At 41.8% G+C, this 26,411-nt stretch overlaps 1 protein-coding gene across 11 annotated transcripts in view; it reads left to right on the forward strand.

Annotated features, from left to right (window-relative positions):
- Window positions 1–211: 211 nt before the first annotated feature.
- The window catches only part of baz2ba (bromodomain adjacent to zinc finger domain, 2Ba), a 64,171-nt gene continuing 37,971 nt past the window's right edge, over window positions 212–26,411 (forward strand). For 3 of the 11 annotated variants that reach the window (XM_038702203.1, XM_038702205.1, XM_038702211.1), the window contains exons 1-2: window positions 214–450; window positions 12,342–12,384. The gene's annotated coding sequence lies outside the window, so the exon portion shown is untranslated. Of the gene's footprint in view, window positions 451–12,341; window positions 12,385–26,411 lie in introns of all 11 variants that reach the window. The other 8 variants (XM_038702207.1, XM_038702209.1, XM_038702213.1 and 5 more) reach the window with 5 other exon arrangements.

The raw sequence follows: 26,411 nt of genomic DNA on the forward strand, positions 1-26,411 counted from the left end.
AATCGCCCTAGTTCTGCGTGGTTTAAGATGCCACAAACAACATCATAAATAAAGTTACCGCTACAACAGTGCTGTGGAGCTAATGGCAATGTCGCATTTAAAGTAATAACGGTCAATAACTGTATCCTTCGTTTACTACGGCCGCTGCACAAATGATAAGTTTTCTTTGTGTGGCAGTAGTGAGCTGACGTCAGGTCGGTTCCTTGAAGTGGAGCTGAATAAACCTTGAGAAGAGTCTCCTTCAATCTGCTGTTAGTAACTAACACACACACACACTCACACACCGAGACTCAATTACTGCCCAATTCCCTTCTTTATCATTCGTCCCCGACCTCTTTCATAACCAAAACCGACCAAGGAAAAAAAGAGGCGACAAGAAGATCAACCCGAAGTGTTGGTTGAACTAAAAGCCCACGCTGGAAATAAGTAAAGTGTCGAAACTAAAAAAAGGTAAGTGTTTTATTTCACTGACGCTGTTTTCCCCACATCAGCGATGAGCTGCGTAGAGCTGGCTTCGTTTCTAGTTTCTTGGCTTCTTTTTTTCAGCTTGTATAAAGTGGTTTATAGATAGTTTCTTGCTTTCTGTTACGCTGTAATTAATTCAGTCGGTGTGTTCCGTAGCGGTACATTTGGTCAAATCCGTAAAGTTTTGTTCTCTTTAATATAAAAACGAAGTGTTTTTCCCCCTCTTCTGAGTGGTGACCTGATAGTGGGAATCGTCTTTGTGTCCCTCTCTCCTTTTCTCTCGCACCGTTCACTCAGGCTGTTGTATTTGATAACTTGTCTTATCGTGGAGAAATTAAACTTTTAGGGTCTATGGTGTTGTCTGTTTTGCTTTTATCAACCGTGTAAATGTATAGTTGACGGTTTTGGGTGCGTATTTTCTGCTGGATGTTGTAACCGTCAACGTAAAGGGGGCAACTAACCAGGCACTGGACTGCCGTTGGTCCTCGCTGCCCGTCCGTTAAAATACATCCAGTTTAATAGTCCCTCGACGCGAAAATAAAACAATTAGCGACAAATACATAAATATCCCCTTCGGTTCGGGTTAACTTTGACGTATAATATTCATTTCTGTTTCCAAAGCGGGTCAGAGTTTGAGCTTTTCGTGTTGCTAGTCATTTTGCTGGCCAGCCTGCCAGGGAGCTGCTATCGCGGTCGCTTCCTCAAACCGAGAGGCACGCAGGCAAGCTAGCAGCCGCTTGGCCGAGTTGTTGAAATTTATCCCTTTGTGTATATTACAATATCCTCCATTTTTTTCTGCCCCTTCCAAAACAACAAGCCTCTCGCCATCTTGGTTATTTTAAATCCATTCCCCAAGCACCCCTACCTTTCCCCTCTTCTCTCTCTCTCTCACTCTCGCACACACACAAACACACGGGCTACTTTAAAAGGAAATGGATCCACGTTTTTCCCCGCAACTTTTACCAAAGTTTTAGACTTGTTAGGGGGAAAAAAACCGTGACCGATGATCGCGTCCTGTCTGAGGTTTTAGAAAGGAAATGAAGGTGGCCAATATATTTTGTGAAGCCCATTCTATCTATATATCAGAGAGGAAGTAGTTTGTGTTTGTGGACGAGACGTTTGCTTTAAAAAGCTGATATTAAGTGACGTAGTGTTCATGTCAGGATGGTGTTTGTTGGAGAGGCAGGTGGACGTGGTATTTTGGTACAGTCACAATTAAATAAAAGTAGTTATGCTATTTTTAAGCTAACATGTTGAATGTGATTTTTAAGTTTACACATTGCTGCTTTATGTTTATATTTGCAATTGAGCATGAATGAGTGAGGAAGGAAGGAAGGAAGGAAGGAAGGAGGGATAATTACCAAGAATCCTATAAAGGGAGGAATAGTCAAAATGAAATTTAACTGGATGTCCCTGCCAAATAGCAGTGATTATACAACATTTCAATTACAAAGTAGTTACAAATTATGTGATTAAAAAAGCATGCATTGGTAAATTGATGTGCTGTTGTTTACACACAATTGAATTGATGTATGATTGATAGATCTGCTAGACTGACAAGTTTAAGACATGCACACTGTCACATGTAGCCTATGTCTTGTCAGCTACACATACACACACAGTTTGAATCACCCCTCAATGAGCTCTAATACTGGTTTGCAACAGCTTAGATGGGAGACTCGTTGCACAATGAATTATCCAGTGACTGGAAAATGGTGACCTTATTTCATTTCTGTCATCCATCTTTTAAAAAGGTGTTGTTTTAGTGCTGCATTTGCTCTGTCCCTCAGAGTTAAAACTTGATCTCACATGTCCTGTAAGCAGGGGGGGGGGGGGGGGGGGGGTAAGAAAACAAACCGAACAAATGCTTTGAAATGGAAAATCTGATCATTTCACCTCCCACCTCTTTTGTTTGCCCGTTTATTGCTGCAAAGCTGGAGTGCAGAGGAGCAGATGTTTAGCCAAACATGAAGGCGCGGTGCCTCTGTCCTTATGGGGATGGCTCTCCCTCCTCTCACTGCTGATGCATCGACATGACAGCTGCTTGATTTCATGGAGCTGCTAAGAAGCCATTAGTGGTATCAGTGAATTGAAACGGAACAGTGTCTTCTAGTTTTCTACCACGACAGTCTATTGTTAGTTGTCATTTTGTGCAGATTTGTTTGAATATATTGTGTGTGTGCAAGAGCTGCAGCTGAACATACAAACCAACAAGAAGTACTAATATATTTGTGCAGTGTGTTTTCCTGTAATTTGAGAGAGAGTGAGCAAGAGCAAAAGTGAAAAAAGGGGAACAAATCTGTCAGAGTTTGTTTGCCATGTTGGTTTGAAATGAAAGCACACTGTGCTACCTCAAGCACACTCAAATCAGAGATGTCTCTCCTTGCCAGGCCAAGAAAAAAAACAACAACTCTCGGCTGGAGTTTTATTCTGTCTCTCTCTCTCTCTCTGCTTCTCTTTCTCTCTCACAAATTGGAACTGTTTTTGAAGAGATAAAGGAGGACTTCTGCTTGACTTGAACATTTAGGAATTAAGGATAGACATAGTTAAGCCCTATTTGCATGTCTACCAAAGTCACAGCAAACGGTTGCTATTGACTAAGCTGATTAGGTGAAATTAGGTTCACGAGCTCTGTGTCTGGGGGTGCTGAATCTGACAGAACTTGGACAGCTTTTGAGTAGACAATCCCATGCGCACACATGGCTGTATTCTCTATAATCCTTTACTATTGAATATGAGGCTATCTTTTTTTTGGTGGAAACCCATAGTCTGTTCTTTTGAAAGTAAAGTGAAATTTATTAGATGTGCATGATTTATCGATCAAGTCATCGGTACGAGGAAAGGCTTGTGTAACAGTATGTTACAGTTTCAATTCGTATTGGGAGTGATGTTAAAATGATGTCCAGCACATCGGACATGTGAATGATGTGATGTTAAATGTGACATTCCACTGGCATGTTTTGAATGGACAAAGCTAAAATGCTACGTTTGTAGTATTTCTAGAAACTTGTGTAATGATTGAGTAGAGCTCATCTCCACATTTTAATATCAACTAAAAATGTTTTCCCTCGTGGTCAGTCAGTGTTTAAGGGTTCACATGCTGTAGAAAAGAAATGAAAGAATAAAGTAATGCTAAGCCAAAACATACCAAAAGTGTTCTCATCCCCTTGACTGACTGCAGAGACTATAAAACTATAGTGTTAGGTCTTAAATCAGGACCTAAATGAATCAAGCTGTGTTTTGAAGTGTTTGGATCAGATCACACTTACAGAACAGTTCTAATCTAAAACTGGATATTAACCTGAAATGTATATCGATATAGATAGGTAGAAATGACCACAGAAATGATCAGTTATCAGACATTTTAGTAAATGTTTCAGTATTTCGCATCCCTAACAATCAATTAGTCATTACTCCTAATCCAAATATTTATGACATGGATGTCAGCATTTTATATTAGACGCAGATTAATTAGACCTGCAAACAATCTATTGATAATAATGGCCATCTGGGAGCGCTGTCTAATCTCTGCATGTTAGCGCTGACACAGAACTGTGAAATTTAGAGAGAAAGTAGAGGTCTGCTCTGTGTTAACCAAATGATTTAAGTACTAATGTTAGACAGAGTCCTGATCATATTTCCTCATCCGTCCCCATTGGTCAGTCGTGTACGCATGAACGTGCATGCACACTACACAGAAAACAATAATGACAAATGGAATAATGTACCAAGAAACTGAGGACTTTTAACAGATGATTTTGAAGTAGACATTAATCCTATAAAGGCTAATGGTCTTTTGAGAAGAAGCTGTGTTTTAGCGAAAACCTTAAAAGCTTCCAGGCATTAGATTGATAATGCCTCAGATCAAACTGGTGCTGCTGTGTGTCTGTCTTGGCCTACTGTTTTGTGCTGTGTGTTACAGGCCCATGCAGGCAGCTCACTTATTGATACGTGTTTACATGGCCTCACAGGTTAATGTCCTCTCAGCTGGAAAGTTGGTTAGCTCTCAGATGATCTACCTAACCTTATGTTATCTTGCTATTTTAGTAACACTGCATGTTCACTGGATGTCCTGATAATCATCAGGGTACACAAATAATTGTCTAAAGTGCATGCTCAGTGACAGCCACTTTTAACGTGAGCCTTGTCAAATAGTCTGGCTATCTTTGACCAGAAGTGTCTCCCTTTCTGTATAATGAGAAATGCATCTATATTTTGAAAGCTACGCTAATGAGATAGGGCACATATGCCCCCTGTTGTAGAAACAAATCAGTTAATTAAGACTAAACAAATCAACACCCATTTTAGTTGTCCTAACATTTTTGCGTGGATTACATATGGTGGATTAATTACCAAACAATAAGCAGTTTAAAGTGCAAGTGGGTCACCCTGTGTTGACTTTCAGGAGACAGAAGACAGAGCGGCCAAATTTGGGAGGGAAAGGCGATAAGCTGGTTCTTTGCTGTTTGTCCCCTGGGCCTCTATTTATCATTCAATGTGAGAATTTCCTTGATGAAAGTCAAGGTTGTTTGTGCTTGCTCTGTCTCGTTGGGATGCCTGTTTTTCCACTAGCAAGGTGAAAAGGTTGATTTTCCCCTCCAAAGAGATGCCTTGTTTGGAAAGTCCAGGCTAGTTTCTTTTAATGAAGTCTCAAAAGGTCCTGATGATTTTTCCACTTCAGGGCTGTTTTTGTTTTGTACATTAGCAAGGAGGTGAAAATACAGATGTACTTTTGTGGAACCATATAACGGCATGCATACAAGTCCTCATAATTCACTGTTTGTGCTAAAGACACAGCAAAGAAGGTTATCACTTTATGTGAGTTGAACGCATCCATTAAATGTGGTCATAAAATGTGGTACCGGTATGAATGCATTTCTGTTCTTGAAAAGGAGTCACATCAGTGTTATTTGGCTTCATGAAATGGAGACATTCAGGGTTTCTTAACATTATCTGAACTAGGCTGGATTGGAACAGAGTATGCACGATGCAAGGGATTTTGTTTTTCCTAAGAAAACCAAACAATATGTTTTCGTTGTTTTGTCATTTTTCTCCCCTCCTTCTCTGTCTTGTCTACGTGCCTATCATTTTGTTTCAGCAAGAACTTGATTATGGAGATGGCGATGAGGTCTGGAAAACCTACTATTTAGTTTGATACTTGACATTCTCAATCTGCAGCAGGGGTCCTATATTTATATTTACACTTTTATCGAGAATTCACCCATGCTGGCTGCGCTCAGGTGGGAAAAGGATACTAGGAAAGGAAAAGAAATGGGATGAAGGTAGATGCAGGAATGGGAATGATATTGGTGTCTCTACTGGTGTGCCTCCTGGGTCAGTGGGGTTCTTGGTGATACTATAGAATAGCTTGTAGCAAACAGGGGAGCTGTGAGCCTTGGTGGGTGTTAAGATGCACGTACACACACACACACACACACACACACACACACACACACACACACACACAAACATCTGCACATACACATGCTGTCAGAACACAGGCATTTACGCATAGGGACAGGACACACACACAAATGCATGAGATTGCGCCTCAACAGCCCCCGTTTATTGATCTTCAGCATTTAAAATCTGGTCACTGCTGCCACAAATGCTTTTTATTTTAGCTGTGCTGGCAAAGCCTGCTCCAAGCTAAGCCAGAATTTTAAATATTTAACTCCTACGGAACGCCATGAGAAATGACAAGGATAGAGAAAAACAAATAGGAAAGCAGTTTTGAGCTGTACAATAGCTATGTGTATTTGCTCAGAAACAAGTTTTATGTAAACCCCACTGCTACAGTCAGCTCTCAATGTGTCAGCTGTGTAAGTGCTACAGTTTGGAGTAAAAATCTGCATACAGCACCCTTTCCTTCATGAAGTTTTATCTGGACTTCAGTGGATATCCTTTATTTCTGTCCAGAAAAAAGTTATGGAGAATAAATAAACATTCACTCTGAATTTAACTTAACTCACTATTGACCTACATGGTCATAGCTTGTTAGCAGCCTAGGCTGAAATACTAGCAGTCAGTGGATTAGTCATTATTGGACCTGGGACAAGCTGCTGTTTTTAGTATTTTAAGGTTAAAAATGGATACTCATGTGTAGAGAGGCGACTCAACACTGTCTAATCCACAGAAGTCATCCTCTGTTAGTCTTATAGTCATTAGCATCTCTTTCTCTCAGTATAGTGTGTTTCTCTTTCTCTGTTCTTACTGGGCACAAAACAAGGTCTTAAAACATTTGTTTCCTCTTTTTTTCTTTATAGCAAATTCAGTTAGTCCCAGGTGGTGTAGAGGAAATGATCTGACTAGCTCTGTACACACCACATTTCGAAATAATTTGTCTTGAAAAGCTCCAAGCATATTCAGTGATTTCGAAAACGCTTCCACATTGTAGCGAAAATGTATGTTGCATTAACATCACTTTTTAAAATACACCACCCGGCAGCCAAACCACAAGGGTTTCCTCATCCAGTTGAACCTGCTGCTGTTGTTGTTTTTCTCTTGTCCAGCTATGAAAGCCTAACCCTGCTCAGTCTGTGGCATTGTCCCGCTTTCCCCCTCTCCGTCTGTCTGTCTGTCTGTCTGTCTGTCTGTCTTTCTTTCTCTCTGTCTCACTCTGTCTGTCTGTCTCTCTCTCTTGCTTGTGTGCTCTCTCTTTCTGAACGATGACACTGAGAGACAGCTGTAACGTGAGACGCCTCTCGATCCTGGCAGGGGCTACGAAAGCCGAGGCAGAAGGGAGGGAGAGGGCCTTTATCTGAGACTGGGGGCGCTGACCTCCCTCATTCCCCTTCTCTTTTTCTCCTCCTTTCTCTCCATCTCTACTTCTGCTAGCGTAGCCTATCCTCCCCCACCAATAGAAGCCAACACTGCACTCTTAAAAAAAGTGTAATGTGGAAAGCTGTCTCCCCATAGCAGAAACCTGATGAATGAAATAGTGTGTGTTGTTGTTTACACCGTTTATCTAGAGCTGCATATTGCTTTTTAAATTCCTCTCACCACCTTTTGTCTGAGTTAGATGGATGCAATTTATATTATGTTGTCAAGGGTTTGCGGAATATAGTGAGTGATATTTTATTGACATATGTTTGTGATATGTATAAGGACACGTTTTGCGTGTGCTCATGTACTGTGTGTGTATGGATGTAGATGGAAATATCCACACATCTCCCGGACTCTAGGCTACGGCTGCTAAATCCTCTGTGAGAGCTCCCGTGTGTAATCCAAACATTTAGAGCTAATTTAAGCATGCAGGCAGGAGCAGGATCCTTTAGGAAACAACAGATCTCTCCTTCTCTCTCTTGTGTGCTCTCTCTCCATCCTCCACTGTGCGAGTGTGTGTGTGCGCGCGCGTGTTACGTATGTGTTTGTGTGTGCATGTCTCGTTGTCGCTGGAGGGAAATGAAAGCACTCAATCACTCACCTGTCAGAGTACTTCAGATTCTGTCCATAACACACGCACACACACACCCACCCACCCACACACCCACGGATGGACACATATGTGCATACACTCTTACCCCTGAGGGTTTGACAGGACTGGCCCTTTATTGACTCCCTTGATCAAGGAGACAGCAGATCCATTTAATAGAAGCTTCACACACACACACACACACACACACACACACACACACACACACACACACACACACAAACACAAACACACAAAATCAAAGTGGATTCACATCTGGTCTCCACACAGCTCCACTGTAGCATTTTCCTTTTTCCTCTCATACAACAGAGCTGGTAGTCATTTAAAATTGTGGCTATATTGATGTTGAATTAATTTTTGAAACCAATACTAATAGACGTAATAATGTTTTTCGCTGTGGGGTATGCCAACAGTTTCCTTGTCATAGTTGCAATTTCATTGCTCCAAAACAGCTCTGGTCCCTGATACTTGTGTAATTGTATGGAGAGAAATTATGTCATGGTACAAGCCCAGCCTGGGTTATAGACATGTTCTGCTGGCCTTGGCCCCTGTGCTCCCCAGTTGGCCATGTTTTGTGCTGAGTGTTTTGGAAGGCCAGTTAGCCAAGAGGGTGCTGGGAGGAGATGTGACAGCTGTGTTGGTCACGGCTACTCTGACCTTCACACGTCTTCTTGATGGATCATCGAGGCTGTAAAGATACACTGAACCTGTTGTATAGGCCTGTGCTAGCCTGATTATCCACTGGTGACAATCTGATCGCATACTGTACTGATATCATTGTTCCACAAGCAACTGTGGACAGTCACCAGGTTGAATGCGTGTCTGAATGAGATTTATCTTGCAAAGAAAAGCAGGCAAAGTAAGTGGATTGGCTAATGCAGCGGCAGCCTCTCTGCCATTCAGAGAAGAGTTATCATGGCAACAAAGCAATACGTGTACATACACAGACAAACATACACAATACCGCCTGGTATTTCATATATATTCTACCTCTCACAAATGGATTGCATTAATGTTCTGAGCTTTTTTCCAGTCTCAAAGCGCTTTACTGTGTGTGTGTGTGTGTGTGTGTGTGTGTGTGTGTGAGTGTGGTGTAACCCGTTCCCTTGAGATGGCACTTGCTCCATCAAGTCAAGGAAGAAACCATTTAGTGGAATGACAAACACACATATATTCACACACATACACAGCACCGGGAGGCTGGGAGGATTTGAATTGCACTTAGACAAACGTTTTTCACACAAGTTCTTTATTCCTTCACCCGCTCCCTACTTTGCCCTGAACATACACTTACTCACATACAAAGGTACTTGCACAGAGATTCCATTTTGTCAGCTTTCAGCCCCAGATCATGTAACAATAAAAGATGCTGCCCTGCAGTTAAACACTGCCAGTAAATCACAGGGCAAAGAAAGCTGGGAGAAGCACTTATTTTTAAGCAGCATGAGAGACCACACTGGGGGGAAGGGGTTGAGACAGATAGGGTAAGACAGAGAGAGAGAGAGAGGAAGAGAGAGCTTCTTTGTGCACTGTGTACTGGCATTGTGTGTGATGAAGAGATGAATCACTGCTATTTAGGGATTGGTTTCCTGCAACTGATTGTGTGACGACTCGGTGGCGGACAGACTGTCAAGACTTGCCTGTTTTGTTCTGGGGGCTTCAGGAAAATGTCTGCGGCCAAGTCTCACTAGCTCACTCCCACAGGGCCCGGTGTGCCAGAGATCAACAGAGACAACAGAGACAAACACCTCACCAGTGTCGCTCTTCTAACAAGGCATCAAATATTAAAAGGAAGGGATTTTAGGCCAATCTGAATATGTGTATTTTCAGAGTACACTTGTTTTTCAGGCTCAAATACCAACACAGTTTTTATGTAAAGAAGGCTCACATGAAACATGATGTAAACTTCTTTCCTTTTCCTTGTCTTTCTCTCTTTCTGGGGCTGTTACAAAAGTCAGACCCTTGTATTGAACCCTGTGCAGATACGTGTGAGTCGTTGTATGAATCCTGAGGTAAAGTCAACATGCGTGGCTGAGGCAAGGGGGGTAGATTAGGGAAACCAAACCAGACAATTCAGAGAAACATCATAACATTAAGTTGTACACTGTCCATGTGCAAACATGCCTGGAGTATAAATGAAGGTAATTTTAACTTTGCAGAAGTTCTGTTTTTAATTTTGTTTTTTTTACCTTTCAAGTTAATTAGATGGAAATTACTAAGTAATGATGGTTATTATAAAATGACATTTTGATTGTTACTAAAAACGTAATAAGTTCGGTGTAGTAATTTGTTGTATGACTTTGTTACAGGCCATACCAAATAGTTTTGTGTTAGTTTCAAAAACATGATTACATGTGTTCTCTCTCAATAAAGTAACGCTTAGTTAAAATGATAAAATCTTAGTAATCATTTCATTTTCAATGATATGTGTGTTATTTTATGTTAAACATCCTTTTGACATTTTTTAAGTCAAGTTTTAAGTTGATAAAGATAAAGTGTTAGTTGATAAATTCATTAGTCGATCAAATAATCTGCAACTAATGTGATAATCGATCCATCATCATTTTTCTAGCAAAATCATTTTTGTCTTTTGTGTTAGTAAACTGAATATCTTTTTTTAGCTTTTAATGAGATTTTAATGGGCATTTGTTACTACTTTTTGGCGTTTGATATGCCACAATAATGAGTTGAGAAAACAATCTGCAGATGAATCGATAAGGAAAATAATTGTTGGTAGCAGCTGTAAACCGACATGATTTATGGGGACACTGCAGTTGAAGGAGGAGTAAATTGAAAAAGTGATATTTTTGTGATATTTTATCCATCTGCCATTGATGTAAAACTGGTAAGATCTTACAGTAAAATGAGGTTAATAGACTAACATCCTGATTCTCAGTCAGGCAAATGATTGCAGACAGCACTGGCTTTCTTATCCAGTGTAATTCACCTGCCTCGTGGCTGGCAAATCATTTTCTGTGCTGAAGCCCTATGAGCAGAGATCCTTTAATCATCCACTAATAGGCCTTTATGAAAAAGCTGAAGATGAATTCAGCCTACCTGGCTCTCTGTTATCATTATCACTGAGATGAGTTATCAAAGTATTTGTGTTGTGTGTCTGTAGTCTGTGCATGCGTGTGTGTGTGTGTGTGTGTGTGTGTGTGTGTGTGTTTGTCTGTCTGTCTGTGTAAGAGTGTAGGTGATGAAGGGAACCATTGCAGCTCGACGAGTGTGGTTATTATGAACACCTCCAGTATAGGTGATTTCTGTTCAGTGATTAATTGAGCTGTAATAGCAGATATGTGTTGCATTATATGGCACAGACTTTGACGTGACTGGAGGACTTCTAGAAAGATAAAATCACTTAGGCTCATGAACTGCTATCTACGCATTTTCTTATTTTAACGTGGCCGTCACCAGTAGCGGCTGGTATTTTAACGTGGCTGTCACAAGTGTCACCTATAGGAATTACTAAAAAAACAGCAGCACAAATTACGTCTCTTTTAAACTGTGGATTTGCAGGTCACTAAACTAAAAAGCAGAAATATAAAATACAACTGTGCTGATGAAGCATCCACACGACTTGATTCTGTTGCTGTTGACCAGATGGATGTGTATACTGTCAACAAAACCTTGTTAGATAGCTACCCACACATGCTATTAAACTGCTTGTGTGTTGTCTGTCTATAAGAGCCTGCTTTTCTGTGTTCATGTGTATGAGGAGGCTTGGAAGTTTGTATACAATTTTTTTGATACCATCTTGTCATACTTACACAATTTGTAACTGCCATCGATAACCTAGTAGCTGAAAACTCTTATACAAAGTTTTGCGTCAGTCAAGATGCATGTGTGTGTTGGCTTGCTGTAGTATGATATACGTAGCAGGGTGGTGTCTGTTTTGGTGAGCTGCTTAGATTAGGCTCAGGCTGTAAGAGCACAGGAGGGCCTTAGAGACAATGCATGAGAGATGGGCGTGAGAATGCTGGTAAGGCTTGGTTCTCTGCAAGAACTGTCTTGTGTTTGGGGAAAATATCCTCACACTCAAAGCTCCAGTGTCTAGATCCATTTCTAACAAACAGGTTTTGCAAGAAAGGGCTTGGGGAGAAAGAGACTTTTTGTGTGTGTGTGTGAATATCTTTCTGTGTGTGCGTGCAGCCACAGCTGTGTTTCAGACGTCACTGTATTTTTTTGTTTTTATGTGTCTGAAAACCCCAAATACTACTACTGTATAACTGTAACTTTGATACCCAGGAAATTATAGGGGCCTCAGCCACTTCAGGATCTCAAAAGAAAATCTTCCAGAATTATCGTAATACTGTATAATTTAACCATTTAATCATCATCATACAAATCAGAGCATGCTGGAAAAACATTTTATTCCTATGACTCATATTGCATTTTTAACCTGAACCACAGGGATCTTTTGTTTCTGCTTTTTCTACAGGTGTTACAGCAGTTATGTCAAAGAGCTGAAGACATCTCTAACAGTGAGTACACAGTATACTAAAGAGTCTCCTCTCTTTCACTCTGTGCCCCTTAGTATATGTTTGCATGTTACAAAATAGTTGATGCGTGACTTTTAAAAATATATGTTCTCACACACTTCTGCTTTTACATTTTTTTTTTTTTTTTACGCCAGAGCAAATTTGCAGACTCCTCCAGTTTCAGGCCTAATTTGATTTTCATTCATTCAGTGAAAGAGGATGTTTTTTTCTCCCCCAATTAAATTTAACAAGAGCCCCTTGAAAAGCAGTTGTTATGATTACATTACAAATTCGGGGTTCATTCAGTGAATCAAGCAATTAATTAGATTTCTTCCATTTTAATCAGAATATTTGTCTGAAACGTACGCGCCTAATAAACATCCTTTGAGTTTGCTATCTGTTCAGTGCCAATGCTGAATGTAAATGGTTGTTAATGGTGCCCTACAGTGCTTCTAGGTTAGGATCTTGGACTGTGTTTAGTTGTTTGTGCATTGCTATATGCAGCTTTCATTTGCTCCTCTCTCCGTCCCTTCCTTGCTTTCTTTATTTTATTTTCTCTGTTTTCTGTCTCTGTGTGAGAGCTAGCTGTACACAGGGGCGCGGCTGCGTCCTCAAGGCTTCACTTCACACACACCAAGGTGGCAGTTTGTTGTTCCACACAGACAATGACTTGCACTTTTCTCTGCTGCCTGAATTGATAGCCTTGTGCCTATGAGTGTGTCACCATTTCAATGGGATCTTTTAAAAGAAGGTTTTTACTGAATGCGGAGCTCAGGGAAATACCTGTTTCGCCTGTGACTGACTCTCCAGCCTTGTGTGTTACCTGACTTGAGTCTATCTGGTCTAACTGTTACTGCTTCATCTCTGGCTGTGGCTGATACATTATATCCCCTGCAGGTTGGTGCAAGCTGGTTGTATCATTTATGATAAGTATTGATGAGTTCTCTCTTGGGGAATCAATTTCTAGGGGGTGTAGCCTTGTAGCTCAACCCCCACCGCTGGCTGTTCTAACTGGTGTCTTGGCTGCCTGACTTTTCCTGCAGCCCCATAGAGAGCAAGCACAGCAGAGCACAGGGAAAGATGGAGCTCATCCAAACAGCTATGGTGTAATTAGCTGACATTTGTTGCTTGGAAGACAAGAGAAGGAAAAAGGAAAGAGCTTCTCAACTCAAACACCCAAAGGAATATGCAAATGTTGAGAGTGAGAGAAAATGAAAGAAAGACAGAGAAATGTGTCTAATGGCACGGAGATATAATTATATTACATTCATGTGTGTGTAATTGTGTGTGTTATGAACCCACTGAACTTTATGTCTGTATTTTTGTCAGTGTTTTGCCACTAGAAGGCACGAACCATTGGTCTTCAGAAAGACTAATAAATATATTAGGATAAGAATGACTAACCAGGCTGCTCTCTCTGGTAAAAGATGATACCTTTATCTGCTGTTTAGCGTTCTTGTTTTGTAGAACATGTCTTAAAGTATTCAACTACATCAGCAAGGCATTACACAACTCAGCTACACAGTACCCACATGAAGCAGCCATCCACAACCGGGCTGATTCTCTGGTTCCAGGAAGGTTGTGCATTTGTGTGTGTTCGCATGTGTGTTTGTGTGCATGCATGTGGCGGGGTGAGTGCTGTAATGCAAGTGGACTATCTGTTCTTAAGCCAAGGTGCTGTGTGAAAGAGCAGCAATGCTTACGCAGCCCCATCTGCTTGATCCAAGCTTGAAATGCAATGCCTTTTAATGACAAAATAGTGGCTGGGAGGTGTGCAGAAAAGAATGTACGTGTGTGTGTGTCTGTGTGTGTGTGTTTGACTGAGTGAGTGAGTGAGTGTGTGTGTGTGTGTTGTGTAAGTGTGAAATGGAGAGGAATAAAGGGAGAGGGAGAAGGAGAGAGAAAAACATCTCGAAGGTCAGGAGCAGCGGGCGGCCGTAGGGGAGAGACACGTGAGACAGAGATAGTCTTGCGTCAGCCCCACAGCAGTCCGCTCTTAGAGTGTGTGTGTGTGTGTGTGTGTGTGTGAGTGAGTGTGTCCTGTGGGGCCAGCATTTCCATCCGCATCCCACCATGTGTTACAACGGAGAAGCATGCCAGTGTTTCTATTCTGAGTGTTTAGATCTGCACGGATAGATAGATAGATAGATAGATAGATAGATAGATAGATAGATAGATAGATTCGTGCATACATGTTGTTTGTTATAAATTAGTTCAAAGCAGTCAGTCACTGAGCTACAGATAATTTTTACATGGCTCTTGTGACAGTAAAAGGGGAAATTACACCTTTTAGCTGGAGGGGAAAGAATTTGTGTATCTCGCTGCCTGTCACAAAACCTGAATACGGTTTCATCAATCCTCGCAACTACTATCATTTTTCACCTCTTATTCATGAGCCCTCTTTGTTTCTCACAGTGTTTTTTTTCCCAGTGCCCTTTAAACTGGTAGCTCTGTTAGATTGGGGAAGTGTTAGAGATAACGCCTAAACATTTAGCACTTTGTACTTGCCTCGGAGCTAAGATTGTTAAAAAGCTGCTGCGAGATTGTCCTCAGGATAGGGAGCAGTGTAGATTCAACAGACACACTCCAGTATTAGTTTGGGCTTACCCATCCATGTCTTTCTGCCTCCTTCACTCCCACTCCAGCTCTCTCTCCACACACACACACACACACACACACACACACACGAAAACACTGACTGTTCCCCCTCTGCCTCCCTTGGCCCGTGTGGTCTTGACAGGGTTCAGTCCTCTAGCCAGGCTTTTGATTCACCCTCACTGCCCAGCTCTCCTTGTCCCCATGAAGGGCTTCAGCGTGGGGCGAGGCTGCTCTTTTACAGACCCTTGTGCCATGAATCACTGCTCACACCCGGGAAGCCTCAGTCCACTCGGGGGCTGCCTGCCCGGACGATAATGTGCGTGGTCAGGAGGGGGCCATTTTGAATGGAGGGCCAGACAAAACAGGAGCTAAAGAACCCAAGCTGTGAGCTTTCCCAGAGAGGGCAACAATGGAAGCGGCCTATGTGTGTGTGTTAACATGTTTGTTGTAGTCTAGGGGAGATATTGGACACACAATGTTGAGTTTTGGGTGTCATAATGTAACACAATTGCATGCCAGTAATTTATGAAACATTAGGAGTAGACCTTTAAACCCCATACATCACAAACCTTTTAGCAACGTTCAAACAGGATTGCAATTTGAGCTGCCTGGACTCAGCCCTAATGCCTATTTCACTGTTTGAAAACAAGAGATGATCAAGCCTTTGCCATCACTTGCTCTTACCTACCAACTATCATCCACAGCATACTCACTCTGAGTAAAATCTTTTTTTTATTTTTGCCAAATACAAAAATACTGATGTGTTGGTGAGTGACATTTTGTAACACTTGCATCTACTTCAGTATGAGATTTTAGCTGTCTTAAGAAACACAATTGTGGTTAAATAAAGTTCTGGTGCTGGTTGGTCACACATCATATATGAATTCGTCACATGATTTATTGAGTTTAAAGGTTAAAATCTGCTTGTATGCAATCACATTTTAGATGCTATGTTGTACTTGCTGGTTATACTGTTGTGTTTAATGAATATATGGATTGTGCTTTATTTTTTAATCCTTACCAAATTTGTTAGTAATTGGTTATTATTAGTAGAATTACTATCAGCAAGTTGTTATTAGTTTCTGTGTGTGCATGCATGTAAGTGCCGAAGGGTTACTCTTTTATAGTGATAATTAAGCAGACCACACACACACACACACACACACGCGCGTGCGTCTTTGGATTTGGACTGCTTTACCAACTTAATGTCATACTCCTTGTGAACCTCATGGTCTCTAGTATTTGAGGACTTATCAAGTAGTAAGACCTAGACATTCACACTTGGCTTTGTGCCTTTAATGCGGAAAGACAAAGCAAAACACCCATACTCACTCCTTCCTGAGTTGGCACAAGCACACACGTACATACACTTACACACATTATGTGGTGTGACAGGACGTCACATATTTGGAGTTTCACAGCAGGCTGGCATTCCAGGACAGCAAAGAGATAATGTCAGTGTGCTGCTGGTTAACTCACTGTTTTATCCTGTTTCTGGGCCACAAAGCGTGAAGGGTGTCTGTTTATGACACACACACACACACACACACACACACACACACAAACAAACACGCCACAAATGCATAGCACACACACACACACATCCATACCCACACACACACATCCACACCCACACCGACAACTCTCGACCGACGCCAACTGTTGCCCTATGAGAGCCTCCAGGTTTATTGGGTCTATCTGCTGCATTTATGGTCAAACCACATCTCTTCAACTGGTCTCTGTCTCTACCATGGCCTCTTGTCCCTAACCCTCTTCCCCAGATCTTCTTTTCTACTCCCCTACTTCAAACACCCACACACCAAACACCATTTTTCTAAGTACAACATGTGCCTGTGGCTGGGAATAGTTTGTCCCTACTGGGTCTGTGCATCCCAGGGCCTGTCGGCCAGGCCAGGTTGTAACCTGGATACAGCTGCAGTCCAGAGGAGCCATTAGCAGCGCCAGGAGGCCCCCAGCTCCCAGTGAGGGCTCATTACTGTATTTGTGCAGTCACACTTCTCCTATGAAACACAGCAGTGTGCCTGGTGAAACTAGCCAGGACATTGAGCCTCGGGGAAACCATTACGGCTCCATTTGGAGTTCTGAAAGAGAGAGAGAGAGACTGAGAGAGAGAGAGAGAGTCAGAGACAGAGGGAGAGAGAGTTTCAGTGAAAGAAGAGAGCGAATACTAAGAATGATATTAATCATTAAGCACATCCAGCTTTCCCTGTACTTAACTGTGAGAGTGTGAGTATCTGTGTTTATTGGATTTTATTTGCTCTTTGTTCATTGTGTGTGTGTGTGTGCAAGTTTGTGTGCTCTCTGAGGCCCAGTTCAGCTGTCTGGTCTGGTGTGCAGATGGCCGAGTTGGGGCCTTGTGAATGAGATACCCTTTTTCTTTCCTCTGTCTCTTTATCTGTCCTTGTTTCCTTTCCTTTTCTTTCTTTCCCTCTCCTCACTTGTCCTCTCCAGCTTTTTCTGCTGGGTTTCATTTACCAGTTACATTCCCGGCTGCCTCCTCTCTTTCATCACTGCATCTGCTGAGGGCCATCTTGGGCAGAGGAGAGTTACAACCGCTCTATTTTCTCTCTCCCTCCTTCTTTATGCGCCTCTCAGGGCTCAGTGCGGCAGCTATACGCAGTGGCTTTGGAATGAAATGTCTCTTAACCGAGCCATGTGCCCTGGAGCTACGGTAATTGCAGGTGAAATTCAGCTTCCTCTTTAAAATGCCATCTCTCATTTCCAGTTACCGGCCCCCTCCGTATCTCTCTTTCTCTTTCTCTGCCTCCCTCCCCTCCTGCCTCTCTCTCCTCTCTCCCTCTGGCTGTCTTTCAGAGGCGTGTGAATCCCTCAGCCCCTGTCGCGTCTCTGCCCCAACAGACACTCCCACAATGCACAGCGCTGATGGTTGCACAGTGATATCAGCCATGCAGAGGAGAGGGAGGGCCGCTGCCTAGACACATACACACTCAGTCTGTGTGTGTGTGTGTGTGTGTGTAAGAGAAAGAGAAAGTGTAAAGATAGTATGTATGACACTAACTGAAAGTGTGTTCGTTTGAGTGGGAGACAATGAGCGTATACGTCTGTGCGTATACGAGAGGAAAAGAAATGTGTGTGTTTGAGTGTGTGTGTACAGCATCAGCAAGGCGTGAGCCATGTAGAGGTGACATCAAGGTGAACACGGCATGCAAAATGCTCTGCCGACTCGGGAGGCAGCAAATGGCTCTGTGGCAGATGGAGTCTTTGTCAGGGAAGAAAAATGGCAGCTCAAGAGCGTCAGAGAGACCCCCCCCACCACCACCACACACACACACACGTACACACTCACACACACTCACACCCTCTCTCTCACACATACACACACACACACACACACACACACACACACACACACACATACGCTTAAATACACTCCACTTTTGTGTGTCTTTACCTCTGTGTTTTGCACAGACCCATGCAAAGATGCAATGTATGCATGTAGACAAAAAGACAAATGCACATACACATATTGACACACATACACCCTCCTCCCCCACCCTTCCCTCCTCAGTGAGCTGAGCTGGGCTGGCGGGCGGTGACCTTCCCCTGCTCAGAGGGTTCCCTGGCTGTTTGATCAATTATCCCTCTCCCATTGTTTACCAGGAAGCAGGAGTAGAGAGGAGTGGAGAGAAGGCTCAAAATGGCCACTGTCAGGTGGAGGGATCCATTTCCCTGCCAGCGTGGGGGTGGGGGTTAGGGAGAGAGAGGGAGAGAAGGAGAGACCAGAGCCGTGAAGCATGCTTAGAGGGAAGGGAGGAGCACTGTGTGGCAGCTGGGATGATATGATATTATATTGAAGGTAAAGCTCTGACAGTGGCTACCATTTGTAATGCTGGATGTCATCTGTTAAAAGGTGGTTGATAGATGGCTAAACTTTTGAAAATCATCAAAACATTAGTTGTCTAGATTTAAATCCAAAAAGAGCATATTTTCTCAGCTCTTAGTTTATAAATCAACGAATTTCTGAAATATATTGTCATGTCCATGCAATGCCGCATAACAAACACATCTATGCATAATGCCACAGTGCTGCTGGTACACTTCCTATTTATAGCATGTAGAAGAGTGTGTATGTGTCTGTGTGTGTGTGTGTGTGTGTGTGGTTGTGGTGGTGGTGGTGGGGGTGCGGGTGGGGGAGGTTACGTACTCTAAAGGTCAGGTGGCAGAGAGAAAAAAAAGAGTGGGAACAAATGATGCACTAAGCGAATGACACTCTGAGGTCCTGCTTTAATATGTATGTATCGCAGGTTGATGGCTGATTTCATTAGCGCCTCTCATTGTTATGCATAGATTGTCCTCCTGCAGCAAAATGAATATTGTATTCACACATGCACACACACTCACCCTCATACACACATACAACAAACTGCATTTTCTAGGGAATACTGTATGTTTGGATCTTGCAGAGGGCTTGAAGAAAAGGTTGATGTTTCCACAGGCTGTTATCTGTGTCGGCTATAATTAAAACAATTTACAGCGCTGTCATTTTAACACAGGTTTTTGGCCGCTGCTGTGAACAATTTCTGTCAGGTAGTTGGTGTGATTATTTAGGGGTCCTTGTTGATATTAGAGTGAATTATTTCCAAAGCGGCAATAAAAGGCTATCTTTGTGTAAATGGCTTGAGCTAAATAAGTCATGTCATGTCTGAGAGTCCAGATTACGTCACTTCAATTTACCTAAATCTGTGTGTGTGTGTGTGTGTGTGTGTGTGTGTGAGAGAGAGAGAGAGAGAGAGAGAGAGAGAGAGAGAGAGAGAGATGTGCATTGCTGTTAGTGACTAGTGACTATGTGTGTTTATGTGACTATATGCTCATCCTTGCACACTGATGCATATGGTGAGTGATGCATATGGTGAGTGCGTGAAAATGCCTGACCGCCTCTTTCTAATCCTCCATGATGACTGTGTTTCGGCAGGAATTCCAGTCCTTAGTGGGACATGAGCAAATGTTCTGTGCAAGATATTAATAGCGGTTGTGGGCGGAAAAGAAAAAAAAAAAAACATTTTTCCATATGTTTTGTGAGGAAACCGTCCAGATGGATTATCTCTTGGTCTGGAGCTTTCTTTTGCCTCAACCAGCTCAAGTCCAAGTGGCGGTAGACTTGCCAGAGACACACACACACACACACCAATGCGCTCACACTCCTCCCGTCTGAAGTACAACAGGCTATTACTGATTAACATGTCTAAACTCAGCCAGTTCAAAAAGCCACTCTAATTCCTTTCCCATCTTGCTCCCATATGAATCATGGATGACGTGACAGTCTTTCTTCCTAACATACCTCACGTTCCCCGCAGTCACAGAGATATGTTTGTCGCCTTTCTATTTGTTGCCTGAGAAACCATGTTGGCTTGTCTTCTCACATTTCACACTTGGTTTCATCCCCTTAACCCCTAATGCTCAGCCTGGATGGGCCTGACCTCTTGAGTCACGGATGTTAGAGTCATGGCATCACAAGGGCCCAGAGTTGGTCTTTATTTTACCCAGCAAACTTTCTTGGATCAAAGATTAAAAAATTAAATACACTGACACTTTTTGTCAACAAATTCGTCATGTTTCTGTTGCCAATCTTCAAAGCTATTTGTTTGCTGCTTTTTTGATTGATTCTTTGGATTTGGACTGCTTTACCAACATAATGTCATACTGCTTGTGAACCTCATGGTCTCTAGTATTTGAGGACTTATCAAGTAGTAAGACCTAGACATTCACACTTGGCTTTGTGCCTTTAATGCGGAAAGACAAAGCAAAACACCCATACTCACTCCTTCCTGAGTTGGCACAAGCACACACGTACATACACTTACACACATTATGTGGTGTGACAGGACGTCACATATTTGGAGTTTCACAGCAGGCTGGCATTCCAGGACAGCAAAGAGATAATGTCAGTGTGCTGCTGGTTAACTCACTGTTTTATCCTGTTTCTGGGCCACAAAGCGTGAAGGGTGTCTGTTTATGACACACACACACACACACACACACACACACACACACACACACACACAAACAAACATGCCACAAATGCATAGCACACACACACACACACACAAACACGCCACAAATGCATAGCACACACACACATACACACACACGCACACACACACACACACACACACACACACACACACACACAAACACGCCACACATGCATAGCACACACACATACACACACACACCACTTACTTAGACCACTTTGCCTCTCCCAGCCTGTTAGACGACAAAAAAAAAACACAAGCGACAAAAGATGCCCATAGACATGGCTGCCAGCATAGACAATGTGGATGCATCCGAGTTTTCTTTTTTATGACACATGGTTTCTGGAACCAGGAAGTGTGCCACTTTGACTGACAGGATGTAAGATGGTGTTGTGTTGGTGTTTGAATTATGCTTTTAGAGGTCACGGTCCCCCAAAATAGCTTTTTTTAAAGTATATTATTGTGCAACACGTGTACTTAAAGGGCAAGCTTTGTGAGCATGTTTATTCTTCATAGCTCAGTGTGGCTATATTTAAATGAAGAAATCATGAAATTCACCTAGTCAGCAGTGGAAAACAAGAGCTTCCTCTCCAAACCGCCCACACTGCTTTCAGCCTTGTTGTGACTTGTTTGTCTGTCGTTGGAGGATTTCGGCTTCTTCCAGAACAATTGCACTTAAATACCCTCCATGAGGAGTTGGTTACACAGCAACAGAACAGAGCTAAAAACACAAAAACGAGTGGAGCCTGTGAGATGGAAACTGGAAAATACTCCCTCTCCCACCACGATGTAGCCTCTCTCTGTATGCATGTCAGGTGCATGCATGCTATTGTTTCTTTCATCACTGGTGTGTGTTGTCATGTGCAGCTGTTTGCTCTCCAGTTAGTGCACTGTGTAGTGAGTTAGTGGAGTTATGGCAGTGTGGAGCTTCTCTTCAATCTGAGCTTCTCTCTGATTTATTCTTAACATCTGTCTTTGGCAGGTGTGTGGAACCACAAGGTCCTCTCTCTGAGCCTGTGATGTAGCCATCATTGCGGGCAGTGTGCATGTGTGTGTGTGCATTTGTGCAAAACAACAGAGAGGGCCTTCCTCCACCCCCTCCTTAGGATGAGTCATATTTGAGCCCTGTGTAATCCAAGCCTGTGTTTCATGTGTGTGAACAGACAGACCCTGAGCAGTGGTCTTGGTCCTGGCTCCCTCTGGGGCAGTGAGTGGGTGAGACACGACTATCAACAACAGGACCAGGCAGCTTCGGTTTCAGCCTCACCACACAAGGAATCTACTCGTCATGACATAGGCACAGATACACACACTAACACACATACATTCATGTAGAGCCAAAGCTATTATTCTTTTCCCTCCTTAGCTCCTCCTTAAATAATATCAGGTAACAACAGGGGACTGATGGCAAGCTTTGTGATTGGTTCAACTATAAGGAAGTGTTAGGATGGGCCAGTGGATATAGTTTCACATGAAAAGATACTGTGACACACCGGTGACGCTCAGTCTAACACAGGTAACTCTGTGTGTGTGTATTTATAGTCAAGTGTGTATTGTCATGTGGGAGTGTGATTGCAGTGCAGTGGTGTCAAGACTGGGTTTGACACAGTCAACAATGGAGGCTCAAATATTTTGACTTTTTATATGAAATCACACAGGAAGTGTGGTGACACAGGAAATAGGGCCATGTCACGGAGAAAAAAAGAGCTCTATTTTGTGGATATTCTGCACAGCATTTCAGAGCACCCCATTGCTGGTGTGACAAACTATTTTAAAGGCACAGCTGGACTTTTAAAAGGGTCTTCTACATTTGCCTCCAGGGGGGAGAAAAATGCCCTGGATAGAGCAGCAGAAAAGTGATACTGGCAGAATGGTAGAGTAAAGCTGTTTCCCATTATGACACAATTTTTTCTTTTTATGCTGTATTTAAGGGCAAAGGTATTATATTTTTATCACACATTGAAATGCAGAGAATTAAAAAAACGTTTCTCAGCCATGTTTCTCTTGACTGGGAAAAAAGGTCCAAGCAGATGTAATATTCTGGATATGTTGCTAGATATATCCTGTCCTGATTTTGTCATTTGACAATGATAAAAAGGTAGGCAGGGGCACCGAAACATGAACACAAGGATTGGACAATGACATTTTCACTTTGCGAACATCATTTATTGAATCTTTTGGGACCAGCTTTTTTCCAGAACTGCTTTGAATCAGATGTCACAATAACTGAGCAGAAAGAAAGAAAGAAAGAAAGAAAGAACAAATTGTGTCAAAGTAACAGTATGCATGACTCGAGGCAAACTCACATAGTGGATACTGACATAGTGGTCCTGTATTTTTGCTTTTATTAAATCTTTAAAATTTACAGTTAGTTGACAAGATCTCTAACTCTAAAAATGCATGGTTAACCTTACTGTGAAACAGCAGTATTTTGATTGGCTTCACTTGAATCACATTTCAACGTATTTATCCTTTTCATTTTCCCTGTGCGTGTGTATATGGCACAAAATTCTCAATTCAACACACGTCCATACCTACTTTTCCGGCACTTTCAAAGTAGAAAAAGACACTTAAACAAACATTTTAACGAGTGCATGGATCAGTGGAGCTCAAAGCTAAGATGATTAATAGTTGTTGCACTCAATAGTTGTTTATCATTCCTGATGCATTCTGAATTGACATTTTGCTTTAATTTATCACCTAAACATTTGGAAACAAGCAAAAATAGTTTTGCTCTAGTAACATGCTTGCCAGCTGTGAGCAGTTTGGCAAGTTACATAACAATTGCAACAAATTTCTTCTACTGTCCTAAAAAAACAGAAAACACTTATATTTCACCAACAGGTTTGATTAATTTCTAAGATTATTCCAACGTCCTATTCCAACCTTTGTTACATGTCACCCCTCCAAAATGTCTTCGAAATCCAGACACAGCAGCTTTTATATTGTGATTATAGGCCATTTCCATTATTTGGGAATGCAAACATCATTACAAGACTTCTCGTCACTGAAGGCAGTAAGCATCTCAGTGCTCAGTCAAGAAAAATGCAAGTCTAGTTGAGAAATCTTTTGGATGCAAACCAAAACCAAAGGCATACAAGCTATTTTTCCCCACCACTACTCTAGGTTTTATATTGAATGTTTATAAATATGAAAATGGGTCTTTTCTATATCTTCAGAGGAAACAAAAATCTTAGATAAGATATTAAAATACTCACCTTATAGTTAGCCATAAATGTTTACAATTTATAATAATAATAATACCCAGCCATTTGGGTACTGTCTGATCCACAATTTCTTTAAGATTTCTCCACACTACAATAGATTTACCTGATTGGGAATAACACTGAATAAATATAACTTCTGTCACATTTGATGATGAAGTCACACATTAAAATAGTATTGGAAGACACCAGACAATATGCTTTTATTGTGGCTTTATCTTCTTAACGCATTATGAAAGTTACCTATACACTTCCATAAAATCTATCATTGGGGGTTATCTCACTGTTGGCTAAAATGACTGATTGACTGAAATGATTCACTGAATCACACAAATAACAGTTAAACTAATCAACAGTGGTCAGGCCCTAAAGCTACTTTGTTCAATTTGAAAATGAGCAGCTCAATATTTAATGAATTAAAACCTTACAGTCACTTCAACAACAAATGAACATGTAGATGCTTGCCAGGACTGCCGTGGAGTCTCAAAAGGGACAAACAGAACACGTCAGTGTAATGTATGCAATTGTTTTGTCGAATACCACAGACGTGTATTGGCAAGTTTTTTTAAAAAGTGATGAAACTGTTGTAGATTTGCTCTCGACACTGTCTTCCTTCCCTACTTTCTGTCTTGAGTGTTAGAGTGGGAGTGAATGCCAGAGTTTATTTGTCTGAAATTATCTGCTTAGTTCATCAGTAAAGGTAGAACAGATTTACTAACTGTCACAGATAGTTTACAGAGACTAAGCTGAGATATCTCATTATAAAACCTATGCAAATACTACTATTTTCTCTCGTTTGTGCTTTGGCTGTGTTTTGATATTCTTGTGTAATATGGATGTAAATTAGTGCCTGATATTGCGGCTTATGTGTTTATGTGTGTTTGTGCGTGTATGTGTGAACGTGGGCATACGCATGCATGTGTATGTGTGGTTTTTGTACAAAGATGTCCCAAGGGTTTTTTCCCCTTTTCCCATTACAAATGCTAATGTCACATTAATGAAATCGGCTTAGTTTAAGGTTTATAGCGTAACCTACACTGAGAGATTTGGCCTCGACACTTCCCACATATTTCAAGTTGAATCACATTTTTTCCTGTGGGCATACTATTCTGAGTTACTCTAAAATGTACTGGCCCTGAGTTAAACTTTTGGGGGGAAAGTTTTGAGCATGGTTGCCAAGCTTTGTCATCACTGTAAATTGTCAGGCCACAGGCTGCAGGCTGCCCAGCTTCCGAAGACGCCTGTTAACTTAGCTACAGCAGTAATGGCTTCAATGAAGGGCTGGCTAATCTAAACATTGTGTTAATGTGCTAGCAGTGGTTTGTAGAGTCACAAGCTGTTAATCATTGCTCAGCCGAGAGCTTGTCAGGCACAACAACATGCCAAAGAGTTAATCATGGTTATAGATCCCTGTTTTTATGCAGAGGACATATTTAACAGCTGGGTTTCTAATCATTAGGCCTTTCCAGCAAGCACATAATGTCAGCAGCCATGATTCCAAGGGTCAAATAGAGATGTGAGAAAACAACTGCTTTCAATTTTGCACATCTAAATGCATTTAGATTTTTACCATCTCAAATAACAGGGACATTTAGATTGAATATTTCATCATTTCAAAACATCTAAAAAATCTTACTTCAATTTAAAAATGATTTTTCCCCTTCCCCATTTTCTGCCATTTGTACCCTTTAGCCATCGATACTCATTTTTCTCACCCATGTGGTGGTTAGCAGTTTCTAACATTTCTCTGGTGTTTTACGTCTTGCCTTAGTTTGCCAGTTTTTAAAAAAATACTTAAGACATTTAAAGCTTAAACACAGAGTAAGAAGAAGAGATTGTTCTCTGTAATTAAAAGCCAATTCTGTAAAATTGATTAGATTATGCTAATCATGGGAGATAATATCTTAAAAGCAGTGTGAGGAAGGGAGATAGAGGGAGTGTGAAGAGTGGAAAGAAGTGACAGTCCAGCCGCCATTACAAGCTGCTGATTTCTGCAGAGTGCTTCATAAAATGTCAGAGCGCTTCTCCCTGAGCAAGACACTGAAAAATGGCAGTGCTGTGATGTGCTGGCACCTCACCTGCTGCACTGTGTACTTGTGTGTGTGTGTGTGTGTGTGTGTGTGTGTGTGTGAAGGGAGAGGGAGCGTGAGGAAGAGAGAGTATCACTGTGTGTATGTGTGCATTTGTGCAAGTG

The sequence above is a fragment of the Micropterus salmoides genome, unplaced genomic scaffold (assembly GCF_014851395.1).
Source record: "Micropterus salmoides isolate LMB-PRFRI ecotype aquatic unplaced genomic scaffold, ASM1485139v1 Ms_hic_scaffold_6, whole genome shotgun sequence".
Classification (NCBI taxonomy): domain Eukaryota; kingdom Metazoa; phylum Chordata; class Actinopteri; order Centrarchiformes; family Centrarchidae; genus Micropterus; species Micropterus salmoides.